Raw genomic sequence first — 19,526 nt, forward strand, 5'->3', positions numbered from 1 at the left:
CCTCTATCAGAGCCAACAGAGGGATGTTCTGTGCATCAATAATTCCTTTGACCATCAATGAAGGCAGTGGCTGCTCAGCAATTCTCAGGACTTGCCTATTAGCCACCAATAAAGGGACATTCTTCCAGTAGGTAGGTTGGTGAAGGACTTCTTCACTGCCCAATATCTATTTTAGTAATATTTAGCATTTCTCATCTTTAAAGCAATTTACTAACAAATCCTCACAAGACTCCTCTGCAACATGCATTCACAATTCTTCATTTTACACAGGCAAAACAAAAGCAGTTGGGTTATGTGACTTACCCAAGATCACAGGAAGTCAGTTCCTGACCAGGAATTAGAACTAAAGGAGTCCCTAGCAGCCAGTCCTATTATCAGCTGATGCTTCTTCTCTCATGTCTAACTTCCTTCATGAATTGATCAGTTTGGGCACCAATAAAAGACAGTTATTATTTTCATGCAACGCTCAAGCATGTCATCTCCATAATATGTTTATGTCAAAAAAGTCCAGGGGAACTTTTAGGTGGAGGCTTAGGGGAGGTTCTACCAAAGTTGCCTGTCATTGCAGTTTCCATTTTAAAGGATGACTCATTTCAGGAAGTACAAAGGGCTGCAAAAATGAACTTTACTGAATCCACATATGTTTTTCACATAAACACCATTCTCACAGGGTTTCCAACCCATGCAAACCCACAAGAAAGCTGGGGCTCTTGTGAGATTTCAAGACCCACTTTCAGCTCCCTGCTTCTGAAAAGCAAATAAAGAGCGCCAGGGCGATAAAAAGATCTACTGCCTGGATGTTTGATCTAAAAAGAATGGTTATAGCCCCCAACAACATTTCAAGGGAACAAAACATTTTATAAAAAGAAATTGTGTTTAGCAGAGAGATGGAAACATTATAACACGGCTTTCCAACTCCTCAGCGTAGTCATCCCTGGCTGTCCCTCCCCGTCAAACTCAGAGGGAGGCCACTCTGCCTCACTGCACTCAGGCTATGTCTACACTATGGACCTTACAGCATCACAGCTGTACCGCTGCAGCTGCGCCGCTGTAAGGTCTCCAGTGTAGCCGCTCTATGCCGGTGGGAGAGAGCTCTCCAGCTGGCATAATTAAACCACCCCCAATGAGCAGCAGTAGCTGTCCACACCAACGCTTTTGTCGATGAAACTTTTGTTGGTCAGGGAGGTGTTTCTTTCACACCCCTGACTGACAAAAGTTTTGCTGACAAAAGTGCTAATGTAGACAAAGCCTTTGGCATTTAAGACATTATCCCAGCAATTCATAAAACAACTTTTAACACTAAATTATGTATTGTAAATTATTTTTCACAATTTCAGAAGGTTGGACATAGATTGAAAAGTAAAATATAGTTGCAATCTTCTGGAAAAGAATTTTGCAGCATATTCACTTTTGTATGAAATGATAATACTGATCACCTTCTTCTGTATTAGTAGCCTAATCTTTCTCTCATTGAAGTTGATAGAAAGCATCTTTAGCTACTTTCTTTTCAATCTCTTCCTATAGTGGATTTCCCAAAACCTTTAAAGATGCAAAGATTTTCCATGTCCTAACTTTATGGACCTGATCATACAAAGTGTCGAGTGCATTCAAATCCCACAATCCGAATCTCTAAATTCTCCATCAAAGTAACCATCATACTATATCATTGTTTTGCTGACTTACCAAGCTTTCAACCATAGTCCTGACTACCTGGTCACTGGCATCACAAAATGGCTATGAGAATCAGAGAGTGAAGAAATCACATTATTTTCACAGTGCAGAAGGATTGCTAAGCTTTTGCCTCAATTTTGATTAATTTCGTGCCTGTCTCAGTCAGAGATTAGGCCCTGACACAGGTTATAATTAAATATTGAAATCATGAAGTGCAAGAATGTTTAATTTTTAAAATATGAGTTTTAATTTACCTCATACAGAGAATAGCTCTGGTCACCTGCAGAGATGCATTACACACTACATTGCCTAATGTAGGATGCCTGAATAAGGCTGAGCATACAGTTAAAGTAAACTAATACAATTTACTGAACAGCAGTCAAATATTTATCCAGTTGATGAAGCAGACTTTATGTGAAACTCAGACAATAATTAAAGAGAAGCCTTGCTTAAAACATGCTTATTCCAGATTTCACAAATATGTTATACCCAAGCAGCATCTTCCTTTTTTCAAATATTGATGTTCTCCTAACATGCCGTACAGGGAGCTTATCCTTGGCATTCTCTTGACCATTTAATGAATACATTTCCTGGCATTTGCCTTATCTTTGTTATGTTGTTCTTTGGAGAGCTGAAACTATTAGTCAACCCTTGACAGGAAAACATCAAAGCAAGCTGGTAAAAGGTCTCACAGTATCAGAGTTAGTAACATGGTATTTGATTAAATCACATAAAGATGGAAACTAGATACAACAGAATATGTCCACTATACTTAATATTTTCAAGACACTGCATGCTCTCTCATAGGGCTCCACAGTTCTTTTATGTCAGGTTATCTGAACAATATTCTGAATTATGATTGGCTGCAAATTGATCCCAAAAGATAATTATTTTGTAATTTTGAATCATTGGATTTTTAAAATTAATGGAAATATTTCAGATATTTTTCAAATGATAAAAACAGCAGGCATTTTTGCTTGAGTTATTTTTTCCAGTAGAAATGTTCTCTAAATCCCCTTGTATCAAAATCGCTTTGCCTGGAAAATGCCTGAGAAAATACATCTATTTCTTTTTTAAGGTTTTAGTTATTGCTGGATTTATTTTGGTAAAGAAACCATTCAGTGAACAAAAACACACTGTATTTACAGTACTGCAGTCTGGGAACGTGCTGCTTTATTCACCTGTATACAAACAGAGAGGGGGAATCCACACACTAACTAAACCGGAAGTAAGAGGGGGTGGAGCATGACTTCAACCTAGAATACTCTGAGTAACCCAATTATTCCTTCGATGATCACAATTTCCCCTTGTTTTAAGCATTCCAGAACACAAGTGTTCAAAATTCAGATATTTTTAAAGATACAAAGGCACCAATCCTGCAGTTGGATTTGGATCTGTGAAGATTTTAAGCCCAATAAAATGTATGTGTGATATAAATCCTCATGTTTCTAATTACAAACTACTTTGAGTCAGGAAGAAACTTTCCCTTTGGACAGTCATTTCTCTGAAGCATCTGCTATCAGCTACAGCTGAAGGCAGGATAGCAGAGAAGAGAAAACCCTGAGCTGATCTGGAATGGCAGTTTCTATGTTCCTAAAACAGACTTCTCAGTAGAAAAGTATTAGCATAACAGTCTATTGATTAGTAGATGATGATGAGTTGTACTTACTTATTAGCTGTATTAATAATCATTGTGGTGTTTCCACAAATATCTGTATTCCATTGAGCTAGATGGAAATAGAATAGAATAGTTATATGGGAAAATAAGTGGTGAACAACAAGTAGGTTTGTTTAATGATGACAAATATGAGGTGAAAATGTTAAATAGAGTATGAGGGTACCTCAAGGGTAGGCAGGCTTAAGATCTTTATATTTTCAAGTTTCACTAATGACCTGCTTCGTAAACATATTCAGGAAGATGTGCTGGTCTATGTTAATAAAGTATTGCCATGCATAATCATCATCGTCATAATGTTAATGTTTTACGACACAGTGAATGTTCCAAACACTTTTCAGAAAATCACTAATTATTCCAACTAGACTATGCAACCCTGAGCTCCAGGGTCAGATTCTCCCTGCATTACGGCAATTGTTTATTGCTCCACTGGTACAAAGCTACCTTACATCCATTAGACCAAGTCAGTCCTTTTAATGTAACCCCAATTACTTTAATTGGTCCAGCACACCAATAAAATAAATAAAATAAAGTCACAACAAAATAATCAAGTTAGCACAGAGGGAGGTTTATTGAGCTGGTGTAGCTCCATTAAATTCAACTGAGCTATGCCAGTTTACATTAGCTGTGGCCCCATATTTAGAAGCTGCATTGAGTCACACTTCCTTCCTAGTTCCAGTCTCCAAACAACTCCAGCTGCAACTGCAAACAACTTAAAAGTCCCTTTGCAAACTGTATCTGAAATATTCCAATCTGAAAGGTAAAGTGACACGCACTTCCCACGGTCTTTAAAAACTTGTGAGCATTTAAGGTCTGATTGTACAGTATTTATGCATCCTTATGGCCACTGAAGTCTTTAGGGCTTTGGGGTATGCAAGGACTGCAGGGTCAGGAGACTAATGCTTAGAACAGGTAGGGAATAGCACAAGTCTGAGAGTCAGTTCTGTACTGCACAAGATTTGATACTCTGCTACACACTCCAACCCTGGCTTGCAATGCCCATGTCATTCCAGTACCAAGTCTCTATCATTATTACTAGTACCATAAGTGTACTATGCATGACGTTTTACAAACAGTAAAAAAGAAAAGAAATGTAAAAGGGGAAGACCCACAAAAGTACTTCAGTGTCTAACTGCCACTTTCAGTGCCTAAATCCAACATTTAGGTACCACCGAGGACATCAAAATCCCCACTCAGCTTCAGCCTAATCCTGAAGGTGCCTAAATTTCTTATAGAAAAGACCCTGAGGGGCCTAAGTTTCTACCAGTATGTATGTGCAAAACTGCCTAATTCCTGAATGCCACCAAATTGCTCAGTGCCTTAGCAGGATCATCATCCAGTAAGTGAGCACCAATGGAATCTTGCCTGTGATTTGACAAAAATTCATTGACATTGAACCATTTTCACAAAAAATTCCAGCTTTGACAAATTGGCATTTTCCACCAAATCTCTCCAACCACCTCTATCAAACAAGAGAGACAGAACACCCAATACCTTGGTGGTTAGGACACTCTCCCACAATATGGAAGAACTGGGTTGAAGTCCTTGTTCCAAATCAGGCAGAGAAGGGATTTGAAAACAGGTATCCCCCATTCCAGGAGGATGTCCTAACCACTGGGTTATCGGATCTAATGGAATGAATATCTCTTTTCAGGAGAAAGGGCTGATCCAGCTTAGGCACCCAACTCCAGGAGAGGGTTCATTGCTGAGAATCTCAACCTGAGGGAGACACTTTCCTCAAGCCTGGATTTAGGCACCTAATTACTTTTGAGGGTGGGGCTTTGGCCTTGCCCCTCTCCTCTGCATTTCCTATTGGCTGGCTTAGGCCAGTGGTTCTCACCCAGGAATACGTGTACCCCTGGGGATACGCCAAGGTCTTCCAGGGGTTACATCAAGTCATCTAGATATTTGCCTAGTTTTACAGCAGGCTACATAAAAAGCACTAGCAAAGTCAATACAAACTAAAATTTTATACGGACAATGACTTCTTTATACTGCTCTATATACTGTACACTGAAATGTAAGTACAATGTTTATATTCCAATTGATTTATTTTATAATTATATGCTAAAAATGAGAAAGTAAGCTACTAAGTTGGGGCTATATATTCCACAGGAGGACAGGGCACCCGGGAGTTTGGCATTGCAATACTCAGCATTACAACACCTAAATCCCCTGTGTGGATATAGCCCAAAGTCCCTGATGCAAAAATCTTACATTCTAGGTCAGAGAGATACAATACACAGGAAAAGAGCTCAAGCACTAGAAATTGATCTGAGACCAACAGTCATGTAGAACTGCATAAACACCTAGTCTCAAGTGAGTTAGTTTGTTTTTATTAAACTGACAAAATAAAAAATAGCAAGAATTCTGAAAACCAGTGTCTAATTAACCAATAAAACTACCTTATAAAAGTATCTAATGAATAGGACAAAGATAGCAGTAAAATCTTAAGTAATTAGACTACAATATTTTAAAAATGAGTAGAGTTACAATATTTCTAAATGTTTTTCAAGATGGTTAGGTCTGTATTGCTCCCATGTAAACCCTCTAATTTTTTCTAAAAGTTTATTGTCATTGAAAATGTTTGGAAAAATATTGAGCATTGGCAGCTAGAGAAGTAACTAACTTTCTGTTAGCTGCCAGTAAAATTGGACCTATTCATACCATATTGCCCCCTTCTCAAATGACCTTGGCTCTTCAATGAACTCCTAACAAATGTTGCTAAATACCTATAAACTCTGGGCCAAGTTCAGAACTGTAGTAAAGTGGTTTAAGTTAAACTACCTCCTACTAGCTAGACTCCTTTTACACTTAGTTATACCCCCTTAGACCACCCCCACTTAACAATTAGCAATTTAAAGTGCATAAAGGGCATTCCTACCCTTATTTAACTCAGACCTTCTTAAATTTCTAGACAGCTCCTTTGCTTGTGTCTCACGCTGGTAGAGGAGGTGTAAGGAAGAGGATGTAAATGAGTGCGTGTCAGGGACTCTGAGTTAAACTGCTTCTCATACACCACTTCTTAAATCGCTCTCACTCTACCTTCACTCCACTGTTAGGTATACTTTGTACCATGTATGTATCAATAGCCGTGATCAAGTGTAAGGGAATATATCCTGAGACTGATTCTGTGCAGTCAAAGTATAGGAACGTCATGAAAAAAATTATACTGGTAGGTCCTGATCCTATGGTACTTACATGGCTAATTGTCCTTAATGGATCTATTCACAAAAGGTTTCAGGATTGCTTGGGCCTGAACAGCTTAGAAACCTAGAAACCCATAATTGCTTGGTATGTATGCACTAGGACTAAGGCCTCACTCATATATCTAAGCAGATGCCACTCAAACAGATGGCTAAGAGAAGCAGCTGCTAAAAGAGGTTGATCTCCACACTGAAGCATTCTCTGCAGCAAGATACATTGCTTTGTGACTGTTACACCCCCCTGCCATTTTACAGTGCATAGAGTCTGTAATGGAAGAAACCATTCCACAATAAAAATTATTTAAGACAACCTTACTTAGCCTGTATGCATCATAGGCATCAAATTATTTTACATGGTACATAATGACCAGCTATTGATGCTCTCCACTCAGGCTTACTAAGTAAATGGAAAACTTCACATATGAAAAAGAAGGTTAATATTGTCATATTGTACAGCATCTTGCCCTGGCAAGTACTAGTGAAGATTAAATAATAGCTGATGGATATTTAGACTAATTCTACTGGAAGATCTAATCACGTATCTATGTTGTATTGTATAGATTCATATATATTAAATGTGTCAGTAATGTGAGGGCATTAGCATGGTGTAAATTATATTCATTTTATGTGAGCTGTCAGCTGTGCACTTGGACCCTTTGATAATGATATGTTGCTTCTCTCAAAGCTATTGCAGTAACAATTTTTAATAAATAAAATAAAATATGCAGCTATAAAAGACCTGATATTCACCTAATGAGAGGAATTTTTTTTAAATGGAAAGTGAGGATCCCCAAAGAATAGTTCTTCATATTGCTTAATCTGGAAGCTATTTTCTTGCTCATCTTTGGAGCTCCCCCCTCCCCCCTTACAGCTGCCCTCCACAGTCTTTTTAAATGGACAAGGTTGGGGCTGAATAGCTAGATTAAACTGTTAAAATTGCTCTGTGGCTGGATTTCCTTTGTTGGTTCACACCCAATAAAAATATTTTATTTCATTTGAAGAGTATAAATGCTGCAAAATTCCTATTTGAAGTTGTTTGACTGTGATTGCTAGTAGAACTATAACCTTACCATGAACTCCAGTGATTTTCATAAGTAAGTCTGAATTTTACAGAATTAATAAACTAAATAATTAAGTGATCTGGTAAGCCAATTGGTAAACTAGAACTATTAATCTTTTAATGAGTTCTTTACTATTACTTAAATAATAACTTTTTGCATAATTTTAAAGGATTATAGTAAAGAAACATTAGAATAGAAAACCCATTACATAAAGGAATGTTACTTTTATAAATCCGTCATTATGTCTTTTTTTATTGAATTCATTTCTATTCAGGGTTTAGAAAAATCCCTAATTGGTGACTAACACTCCTCAGCATCTTAGTAGCAAGTTATTTTTTTCTTACTAAGACAGAAAGGTCTAGGATCACTTACTGCTTCAGACAAATCACTGCCTAAAATGAGCAATTAGCATACAACTGTATTTAAGAAATCCCCTATTTGATGGTGTGCACCACACATGTTTCAGAATTTCCAAATACTAGTTTGTTATCTAGGCACATCAAGTGTTTCTGAACCAGCTCCCTTTAGAAACCATTTTTCTTTCTTCTATGTGTCGATATCTTTCACCTTTCTACTAGTTTTAACTCACATCTGTTACTAAACCCCTTTTCAGGTTAAAGTAGGCAGGATTCAAAATCTTAGTTAATCTCCCAGTGCCCTTGGGTGCTTGAGTATCCCATCTTACCTGGTATCTAAAAATCTGTATCTTTGGCCTTCAGCATCCAAACCACTACCTAAAAATTACCTGCCCAGAGTTGGATTGGGATTGTTGGATCATCAGTATTTAGTAACCATATAGTAGTACAAAGGAGATAAAACATGGGGTATACATGCATAGACACAGTTTTTTTGGTGAATGGCATGAATTGGCAGCTTTGCTTAAATCAGTTAAGAGATCAGAGGCTCAGTGAACACCATATTGTCAACAGTTGGTGCAGCTTATACAGAAAGTTGACAGAAATGCTCTGTGGATTCTCCAATTTCTACGCTAGGTAAATGTTGCATTTTTCCTGAATAGGTTCACTTTGAGGATGAGCAAGACACAACTTGCTAACCAGAGGACAAAAGGCTGCAGGATTTCAATGGTTAGAATGTCATGTGAAGTCATTGGCACTCTGTGTAGCATCTGGCCCTCAGAGATTCCCTAGACTATGCTACAACTGACATGCAATTGACAGTTTCACCATGCACATCTGTCATTATGCATGTGAAGTAATGGGAACCTCCACTTGCTTGAGATCGTGCAACTGTGTATAGAAGAGTATTTAGACTAACAGAAAAAGAGCATAGTAAGGTATGTCAGATACATCCATGAATTTAATGACAAAATGCTGGAAATACTTTAGTGGAGGAGAGAAGGAAACTAGGCTTTGTGTTCTGGTCAAAAGATCATTGACGTTCTTAGGTTAACAGCCAGCACTGTCACTGTGTTGTTCCTCAAAAGGTGTTATTTCACAGAACATTACCCTGGACAGAGCAGTGGCAGTTGCAGCAGCAATGATAGTACTGCCACCTTTTAACCCAGGTTTGGTTGATGAACCAGAAGGACCTGCAAAGCCTGTCCAAGTGAAACACAAAGTAAGAGCTGTTATCATTTTTTTCCTGCTGGGATTTTACTTTCTTCCTTCAGTTTGTGATGGAGACAGCTTTCCCCCCAGACTTTTAGCCCATACTGCAATGGAGTGCATCAAGGATTATGCCTTAGAAACAAATTCCAGTCTTTTGAATGTTGTGAAGAGAAAATAGACAGTTTCAGCAGAGATCCATATTTTTATTCTTATGGTCCACCACTAAGGTTGGCTGGTCAGATGATCATTTTTGAATTGTATTATAGTTTTACAATCAATTCTGCTCCCCACCCCCTTTCATCATTCACTAAGGGTACGTCCAGACTACCCGTTGGATCGGCCGGTCGTGATCGATCCATCAGGGATCGATATATCGCGTTTCGTCTAGACGTGATATATCGATCCCCGAACGCACTCCCGTCGACTCCAGAACTCCACCAGGGCGAGCGGCGGTAGCGGAGTCAACGGGGGAGCCACGGCCGTTGATCCCGCGCCGTGAGGACGGGAGGTAAGTCGAAATAAGCTACGTTGACTTCAGCTACGCTATTCCCGTAGCTGAAGTTGCGTATCTTACATCGACCCTCTCCCCCACCCCAGTGTAGACCAGGCCTAAGATCTACTGCTAAGCCACTTCCTTACTAACAGAAGCTGGTAGCTTTCAGTCATTGCATACAGTATTCACAGAGGTATAAGGGACTTAACCAATACTGAACCAAATCTGCATCTTTGGGAGAGACATGTCTTGCTGTCACCACCAAATACAAAGGGCCTGATTCTGAACTCACTCACAGTAACTTTGATCCAGAAAAGCACTTAATAATGTGCTTAATTTTAAATCTGATAGGAATGTTCTCATTGAAGTCAGTGGAAATCTTCATGGAAATAGGGTATCAGTATCTGGCCTTTTCAAAAGCTATATTCACTCTGTGTACCCAGCTAACAAAAATAACACAAACAACATATTTCCTGAATTGTTAGCCAGAAGCTGGGAATGGGTGACGGGGGATGGATCACTTTATGATTGTCCTGTTCTGTTCATTCCCTCTGAAGCACCTGGCATTGGCCACTGTTGGAAGACAGGATACTGAGCTAGATGGACCATTGGTCTGACCCAATATCGCCATTTTTGTGTTTCACTTGATTTTCAATTTTCTCTTTTAAGAAATGCCACTGAAGTGATGTCTTATCTGAAAGTTATAAAACAACTGAAATGGCTGCTGAGATACCATAGGGAGATCAAAATAATAATGGAAATAGGTTACGAGTAGTATGAACAAGGAATCTGAGCTACATGTTACTAAGACAAAAAAAAACAAAAAGTACTAAGTCACTGACCTAAAAGTCAGAAGAAGTACCCACTATTTTTCAGATCATTTTTACCCCTTTCTATTGGCATATGTCAAATAGTTTACTTCAGCACCTTTTAATCCCACTCAAACAAATGTTAAGATCATGTACTAAAAATACCCAATCATGAACTTGATAAACAATGTGAAATCAAAGCCAATGGTAATGACAACAGTCTAATATGAAGATTTGTGAGTCCTCTTTTTAGAGTTGTGCCCTTGTTTGTGGATATGAATGGGGTTTCTCGTTTTTCAGTTTTCTTTGCAGATTAGCTGCATCCTCATAACCATTTTACACAGTGGCTGTTTAGGATAGCCAGGCTTACGTTTTTAAAAACTGGTCCATTTAAAGTACAGTAAAATAAAAAGTGAAGTAGTTTAATCACAGGTTGCCGTGCTGTCACACAGAACACTGCTCCATTTGATAACTTTGGCCATGAGAAAGCAAGAGAACATACATTATTAAGGCAAGACAGTGTCATTTAAACAAATGAACAAAAAACTAGAGCTGGTTGAAAATTTTCTGAAACTGTTTTCCACTTGAAAATGCCGATGCCACAAAATGGAAACATATCATAGGTTCATATCAATTTTGTCTAAATTTTCAACAAAAAATTATTAGCACATTTTATTTCAATAATGCTGAACTTCTTCAGTTGATATAGTCAAAGGTTGAGTTTTGGTTTTATTATTCCAGCTTAGATCTATTAGAATACAAAAGTCAAAAGGAAGCACTTTTGGAAAGATCGAAATGACCTTATCAAAGACATTTTTTTCAGAATTTTTGTTTTGCAGGAAGTTTTGAAATGTCAGAATTTCCCCTGGAATGGAAACACCAAGTTTCCACCAGCTCTAAAACTAGCTAAGATTAATGGTGAAATGTACTCACCCATGGAGGGCTGATACAAAAATGTACCTCCCTTCGGACACTGAGGGAGGAGGAACTGAAGCATGGATGGAGCAGCCTATGTATCCTGTGTGCCCCATGACTACACTGATTCACAATAGATGGGCATAGAAGGGACTTTGAGGTTGGCCTGATATCACTCTATCTGAGACCTTCACACAGGCTACAGAAAGGAAGTAGCTACTACTGCAGCCCATACGTTGGACTATTAGTTGTGAAGATATTATGCTGTAGCACTTCATGACTTGAGGGCATCCTCCATCAGTTCACTGGTCAAAATCTGCCTTTGTGTAAGAGAGAAGGTGACATTCGCCCTAAGGGAAATTACAGGACCCCCGTAATGTGCTGGGCAGACAGCACTAGAAGACAGAAGTCCTCTAATTATACACAGCAGAACAGGTTTTCCCACACTGGACTAACAATATGACTCAGCCCTGTCTTTGAAATAATACCTTTAAGTCAGGGGTGGCCAACCTGTGGCTCCGGAGCCACATGCAGCTCTTCAGAAGTTAATATGCGGCTCCTTGCATAGGCACCACTCTGGGGCTGGAGCTACAGGGGCCAACTTTCCAATGTGCTGGGGGTGCTCACTGCTCAACTCTTGGCTCTGCCGCAGACCCTGCCCCCACTCCGCCCTCTCCCCTGAGCCTGCTATGCAGAGGGGGAGGCACTGATAGGGGGGACTGCCGGTGGGCGGGAGGTGCTGGGAGCGGGGGGAGAGGGGGTGCTGCTGACATATTACTGTGGTTCTTTGGCGATGTATATTGGAAAATTCTGGCTCCTTCTCAGGCTCAGGTTGGCCACCCCTGTTTTAAGTGAACAGTCCAGTCTCTTGGCCCGTTCTTTCTAATGAGACAGAAAGCAAGGGTGGGGGTGGGAGGCAACTAAACTAAGAACTGCGCTGAGATCAACAACTTATTTTCAGTAGGCCACAGAACAGGTATCATTAATAAACTTTTGGTCACTAATTATCTTGGCCAGATTAGCTATAGAAGTGTAAGCCTGTTCATCCCATTATGAATCTCCTGAGCCATTTGGTTCTCCACGGCGACCCACTTCACTTAAAAACAAATTACCGTAGTTTAAAAAAAAAAATCCATACTGGGAGTCACCGGTGTTAAAATAATTTTATACTCATTGCTCTTTGCACAACTTCAAATATCAAACAATTGGCAAAAGTAAATTAGAATAAAAATGTTAACAGGCTTTGAAAACAAGACGATAAGCACTTCATTTATGCTTTCCACATTTTTCTCTCTACACATAGAATCTGTGTTATTTTGGTGTGGGTTGGATGGTTAGACTATAGATTAGTATTTCTTTACTAAATAGCATTCATCAGTATATAAAGTATATTGCTTTTAAGGGATTTTAGACAATCTACAACACAGTCCTCAAGGTTTCAGGTAATTGTATGTTCTTTTCACATACACCTCTACCCCGATATAACGCAACAAGATACAACATGAATTCGGATATAACACGGTAATGCAGCACTCCGGGTGGGGTGGGGCTGTGCACTCCGGCGGATCAAAGCAAGTTCGATATAACGCAGTTTCACCTATAATGCGGTAAGATTTTTTGGCTCCCGAGGACAGCATTATATAGGGGTAGAGGTGTAGTTTTTACCACTGAGCATTGACTCTGGTGTATTGTGCTCATCAGCTTCACACTTTCAAGGTGGAATAATTTTGACTCAGCCATAATATTTTTCCTCCAATGAAAAATTAGCAACTGGTACATAAAATATATCTAATTCTCTTTTTGACAATCAATAGTTAAATTTAAGCTTTTATAGGGTAAATCAAAGAAAGGGGAGACAGTACAAATTTCAACACAACCTTCCAAGCTACTATATCCTTTCTACATTTTTCTTTCATTCCTGATACCATGTTTCCATTTATTTTCCTTTTGCATACATTTTGCAATAAGTGCTAAATTACTATCCCGTGGACTGCAATGGCCCACGTGCAGCTGTCAGGCTGATGGGGAAGAAAGGAATGCAAGAAACTTTGCCGTTTTTGCATGTTTGTACAAGGGCCTCCCACAAAAGTCATCCCTATGTTCCCTTTGCTCTGGGGAGCGCAGGGCCTCGCACTTCTGCTCCCTGCCTTGGGGAACAATTCACCCAAAGAGTGGGGTGGGGACTATGCTCTCCGTACCTCCCTCTCCACACAGGCCTGTGGAAGTGAAGCAGACTGCATACTCCCATGTTCATGAAGCAAACCTGGGAGTGATTGTGCCTGCTTGAGTCACAATCTCTCTAGTGCTCCTCCTCCTCTGGTAGAGGTGCAGCTCAGCCCCGCTCTCTGTGTAGGACAAAAATGCCACAATGCCCTGTGCACAAATTATACAATTGAGCCCTCTAGGTAGAAGATAAGTGCTAGAGTAAATTGAAACCAAACAGGAGCAAAAGAAATGTTCACATTAAAAGAGTGAGACCCCTTACAAAGCTGAATGGGGGCATGGCCTGAACTGGTAAAGGGGAGATTTAGAGTCTGGGCAAAGGTTTGGTTTTCTGTGATTTAACAATGCCTGGGCACAGTGCAGAAATGATATGATCAATGTCTAAAATACAACTGAAGCTCAAACCTAGAACTGGCTAAATAAACAAAATAGTCCCAAATATTTGTTTGTTTTGGTCAAATTCATGTATATTCACCCTGCTCTAGAAGATGGGGAAATGGAGATGGGGGAAGAGGAGGAGAGAAAATTCTGAGCAATTTATTTGAAAAATATTGCAAAAAAATTCATCAAATAAGTTATTCAATGACTATTGTTCAACCAATGCTGTTCAAGTGCTTTGCACTTCATTTCTTTAGCAGCCTCTACAGGACAAGCCCTGCCACTGCACTCACAAAAGCCTTAGGCTCATGTGGAAATAAGATGTGGCCAGAACATCAGTTATCAAAGGGTGAATCTGTAAAGAAAAAAAATCATGAAAGGAGGAAGAAACAGTGTACAATAACAGACAGAGAGCAAAGTGAGCTTAATTTGTTAGGAAGACTGAAGTAATCTCTTTGAGCTCATTATTTTAAGATCACAAATACAAAGGCTCCAAAATAATATCAATTTAATGTACACTGACAGTAGCCAATCACCAACTATTTGGATTGGCTACAAACAGCACATGGAAGGATTCCCCGTGCTGCTTGTGCCTTCAAACAGAAGCTCTTCAGACCAGCAGTGTGGGAATACTTCCTTTGAACGGCTGAGTGATATGCAAAAAGATATAAAAACAGATAAATGCTAATAATTAAAAACTAAATGAATAATACCCAATGCAGAATATTTAAGAAGGTTTAGTAGACTTTAGCATTCAAAGGAAGTGCTATCCAGCTCCAGTAATCCTCTTCAAATATTCCAAGAAGGGAAGAAGACTTTAGCATTATAGAAACAAAGCAAGTACCTCCATGGATAAAGGTGTGTTAAGGTTTCCATAGTAAATTGAAATGGTTATATATATCTGAAGCTCTCAGATATGAATGAGCAAAGCAATATCACATTTATTGGTCAAAAGAGACCACACTAGAAACATATGGCCTTTTATCCCAGCCCCTCCAGAGCAATAAACTTTGAAATACTGTAGTTGTGTCTGTTAGCTTATGAGCAACAGTGTTAAAAAACAACAACAACACACATTTCTTCCAGCACAGTTTTATAAAATGGAAAGTTTCTGTCTCATCTAAAGCCTGTAAGGTGATGTTTTGTTTTCATTTGGCAATACATAATCCTCAGACCAAAATCTCTGCTTAAAATGATTGGATACAACAAAAACAAAATTAAACAGCTGAAATAATTCACCTTGAAAATTGTGATCTAAGCATGCTTAGTGTGATCTGTATGAGATAAGTTTGATTTATGAGCTTGCTGTATAATTGTGTCAGGGATCCCTGCCCTGCAGCTTTCTGGCCAGCTTTCCTCAAACTGCTCACTTTCGCAGCACTCCTGAACAGCAGCAGCTCCTACAAGAGTTCCAATTCTACTCCTAGCCCCTCACTTTAAATGCCATTATAAACCATAAATACATCCCATCAATGCTCAGAGCTTATGACACAACTGTCCAAAAGTATCTTGAGGTTACAGACTGTTGCTGTCACACACCTTTTTGTTCTCTTTCTCCGTGTAGAAGGATAGGCTGTTTAATCAGATGACTTGTCCTTCTGACCACAAGCAAAGTCCCATCTGGAAAGTGTGGGTGGAAAATAGGTCCAGATAGGATAAGGGCTTTCAGACACCAATCATTCTCTTTTACACTACAGAGATACCCAATAGATTAAAGTATATGAAAAGGAAGAGCTGCTTTGGTAAATAATATTAATTAACATCTAGAAGGAGGTAAAAATAAAATCCAAGATCTGAAACTCACTATTGCCAAAGTTGGGGAAAAGACAAGGTACACATTCCAGAATCCTAACCTGGATATGAATATCTAAGCGATTCCCTTTCTCTCCAATGGGTCAAACAAATCTTCTAGATACAAATACCCTGAGGTTTAGGGGGTTGAAATTTGGATCCAGATTCAGACCCAAATTTTGTAGCTTGGACCTGTCTCTGTGCAATTATATTGGCCAAATTCACCTCTCACGTGATTCTGCTTGCTTCAGCGAAATCATCTGAGAAATGAACTTGACTCAGTGACTATGGCACACACTCTATAATGTGGAGAACCAAATATGTCTTACCTATCAACCTTTCAGGAACAATGGCACTGTTTGTAAAAGTAAGAGGCTAATTCCTGCAAATTAATATTTACAAGTTGTCATGTAATCATAGTGTTGACATTTGTAAATCACAATGCCACCTACCCCAATTACCAATAATAATAATAATAATAATATATAGGGAACAGCTGAGCCCTTTACAGCTCTGTTGGTGGGCTCAAGAAACAAGAATGCAGCTGCAAACAAAAATCAGAAAAGGTCAACACAGGTGACTCTTAAACACCAATCATGCCATGTGCACAACAAGAATAAGCACTGTTATACTGAGTTCTCTCAAGTTACAGCTGAGATCACTTGCCCAGGGAAGCACCTAGGAAAACATATCACAAGTAATTAATGCTCTGGCACAAAGGCCACAGCTTTAATAATAGATAACACATGAAAAAACCAATAACAGGGGAAATACATACTCCTTCTGACAAAGCATGTCTCTACCCAGTCACCCTTACCCTTTAACCAGACCCCAAGGCTATGGAAAGCTGATGCCCTTGGCCCACCCAAGAAAAATAGTATCCTTTGCTACTCTCAACCCTCATTAATCCCCAAATGCCCTTAGCAAGTCCCCAATGACTCACCAGCACTCCATGAAACCATTCTAGGGCAGAGGAAGGAAGGGTGGGAGACAGCTGTAGCTCCTCATCCACAATCCCTTGATCCCAATGGGGGAAAGCAGCATAAGTGACTCAGCTGAATTGTTCCTTGCAGCCCTTCTTGCTGATACACCTTTCCAAAATCCAGCAGACCCACGTATTGCTCTCCAAAGACTTGAAAAAATGCTGTGGAAAGGAGACTGTGCTTGTAAAACTTTACTCTGGCAAGCTTCTCTGCCTGGAAGTGCTTGCTGAAATGCTGCTGCTGCTCATGGTGGAAAAGCAAAAACACTCCAGCATTCTCTCAGGCACCAGCCTGTAAAAAGAAGTGGGGAAGATTCCAACCTTGAGGACAATCAAAGGGTCCTAGAGAGGTCCAATCACACAGTCTAACACAAAACTGAGCTAAAAGGGGCAGAAGCCCCAGTTGTTCCCCATCAGTACAGGTGGGTAAAGTTATCCAAGTTGGCAAACTTGGGGTGAGGCAGGGCCGGGAAGTTGTTGGGGTGGATTGGCTACAATACTACAGGGGGAAAAAAATACAAGGATTGTGATCCATCTAGGGGCTTAGGTGCCTAAGCCTTGTTTTCAGACACCACTGCAGTGCCCAAACTCCCGCTCAACTACTGCTAACCATGTAGACACCTAAACTCATTTGGCACCTAAGTAAAATTTTGTAGAAAAAATTCCCTATGCTCCTACTTTTCTGCCTTGGGGGGCAGGTCTCCCACATCCTGGGGCAGTTCCCTGTATGCCAAGCTAAAAGTTATAAGGGAGATCCTCCTCCTCCTCTGGCTGTTTCATTTCAGGCCCCACATGCTGTAGGCCTATCTTCCCCTAGTTTGTGAATCACAAGCGGAGAAAGACCCTCCCGTCCTTGGTAGCTCAGACTCAAGCACCTATCTGTGAAAGAGGGGCAGGACTTAGAACACCTGTATGGTCAGCATCTCCCAGTGGCTAGAGTAGGCAACTCCCCACCTAGCATGCTGGCTTTGTGGAACATGTTCTAAGGCACCCGCCTCACCCCATTCATTGTATAAAGGCCCAGGTGCCTCATTTTGTGGATTGCGGTGGTGTTCCTGCAATTCTTTTAGGTGCTTAAAAGTTAGGCACTGCAGCGTTCAGCATTGCAATGCCTAAGTCCCTTTGTGGATCCCATCCAGGAAAAATACTCAGCACTTGACTGCTACGCTGACCCCAGGCACATGAAACACTCTGCTTCTAAATTTAACCCTCCCCATCATTTTTTTCTTTCTTTTGAAAAATGCGCTGGATTTTAGAACACTAAAATATATAAAGGGAAAAATAAAGCAACTCCAGTACGCTTTATTCTAAAGTTAGTACAATACATCAGAACACTGCGTCTGTGCTGAAAAATCTCGATTGCCCAAGTGGCATGTAAATAGAAAGCCCTCAATCCAGCTTGCTTTTTGAGCTTTAGTTTCTGAGGGTGTTCTGTTTTTCAAGACTAGAACATATGGTATCATGAGAGATGGAGGCGTTGCTGTAATTAATAAAACATAGTGGGGATCAGATTCTGTCCTGATTTACACCCTACACAGTGCCACTGAAATCTATGGGTATAAATTGGGGTAAATCAGCTTGGGATGTAAATGTAGCCCTTAAGCTCAAATCCTGTGCCCAGCATGCAGCCTGACTTACTCGGCTGAGCACTGGTGAAGTGCCCAGGTGCAAGGCAGGAGGAGTGAAGCCTCTCTGTAGTTGCTAGTTCTCCATCATAGGGGACAAGAAAACTAGGGGATCAGCAGAAGTATGCATCACCCAGCCCTGCTCTCCTCCTACCACATACTCACCTATCCACCCCTGAATAACAGCTAGGGTGACCAGATAGCAAATGTGAAAAATCGGGATGGGGGCGGGGGGTAATAGAAGCCTATATAAGAAAAAGACCCAAAAATCGGGACTGTCCCTATAAAATCGGGACATCTGGTCACCCTAATAACAGCACAAAGGAAGCTGGGCTCCAGGCCAGGCAGGGACTGCCCACTGTTTTCCTGCAGTTAGGGGCCTTCAAAGCCTGTGAAGGAGAGGGCAAGGTTTCCCCATTTGTTACTAGTTTCTAAAACCTCATGTAGATCTGAACATAAGCTAGTTCTTCACACAACTCATAAAACACCTTCCTGTAGTATCTAAAAAACGCTTTCAGGGAATTTTAATTTCCTCTTCTGGGCTGATCAGAGAATGCTTATAACAACACTTAGTGTATACCCTGACTCTGACTTCCCTTGCTTTTCTAAGCCTGTGCCTTAAACAGGCATTCTCACAACACAATGGGGCAATGTTTTTAAGACAGAGCATTAATGATAAAAGAGTTTATTCCATTACCACTTTCCTCTTTCCAGCAGCAGCCCATGGGACAAGCCAAGCTGCTCTAGGTGTAGGTCATGGGGGGAGACAGAAATGACTTTATGCCACTTTTGGGCTCCCCAGTCTTTAGATCAGCCATGGGCCACTATGGCACTTGGTGCAGTCCAGAGTCGCTTCAAGAGCCCATTACACACTAGTCAGAGCTCTGCTGACATGCCTCTTGTCACCTGCAACATGCCCTATGTGCCAAAGGAATTGCCAGCTACCTAGTTCAAGCAGCTTCATGGTTCTCTTACACCACAAGAGTGGGACATAGGGGTCTTAATGAAGTCTAGGATCTGGCCTTCCCCTGGTTTCATTTGAGATGTTGGTTTAATATGGCATCTCTATATACAGCTAGCTTCACCTTCTCCTTGATGCTGCAGTGAAGTCAGAATCATGTTTCTATGA

At 40.3% G+C, this 19,526-nt stretch overlaps 1 long non-coding RNA gene across 1 annotated transcript in view; it reads right to left on the reverse strand.

Annotated features, from left to right (window-relative positions):
• The window catches only part of LOC135973360 (uncharacterized), a 34,670-nt gene extending 17,020 nt beyond the window's left edge, over positions 1 to 17,650 (reverse strand). Inside the window, exon 1 of the long non-coding RNA XR_010590165.1 lies at positions 16,734 to 17,650. This is a non-coding gene — a long non-coding RNA (uncharacterized LOC135973360). The remainder of the gene's footprint in view (positions 1 to 16,733) is intronic.
• Positions 17,651 to 19,526: the final 1,876 nt, after the last annotated feature.

The sequence above is a fragment of the Chrysemys picta genome, chromosome 1 (genome assembly GCF_011386835.1).
Source record: "Chrysemys picta bellii isolate R12L10 chromosome 1, ASM1138683v2, whole genome shotgun sequence".
NCBI lineage: Eukaryota > Metazoa > Chordata > Testudines > Emydidae > Chrysemys > Chrysemys picta.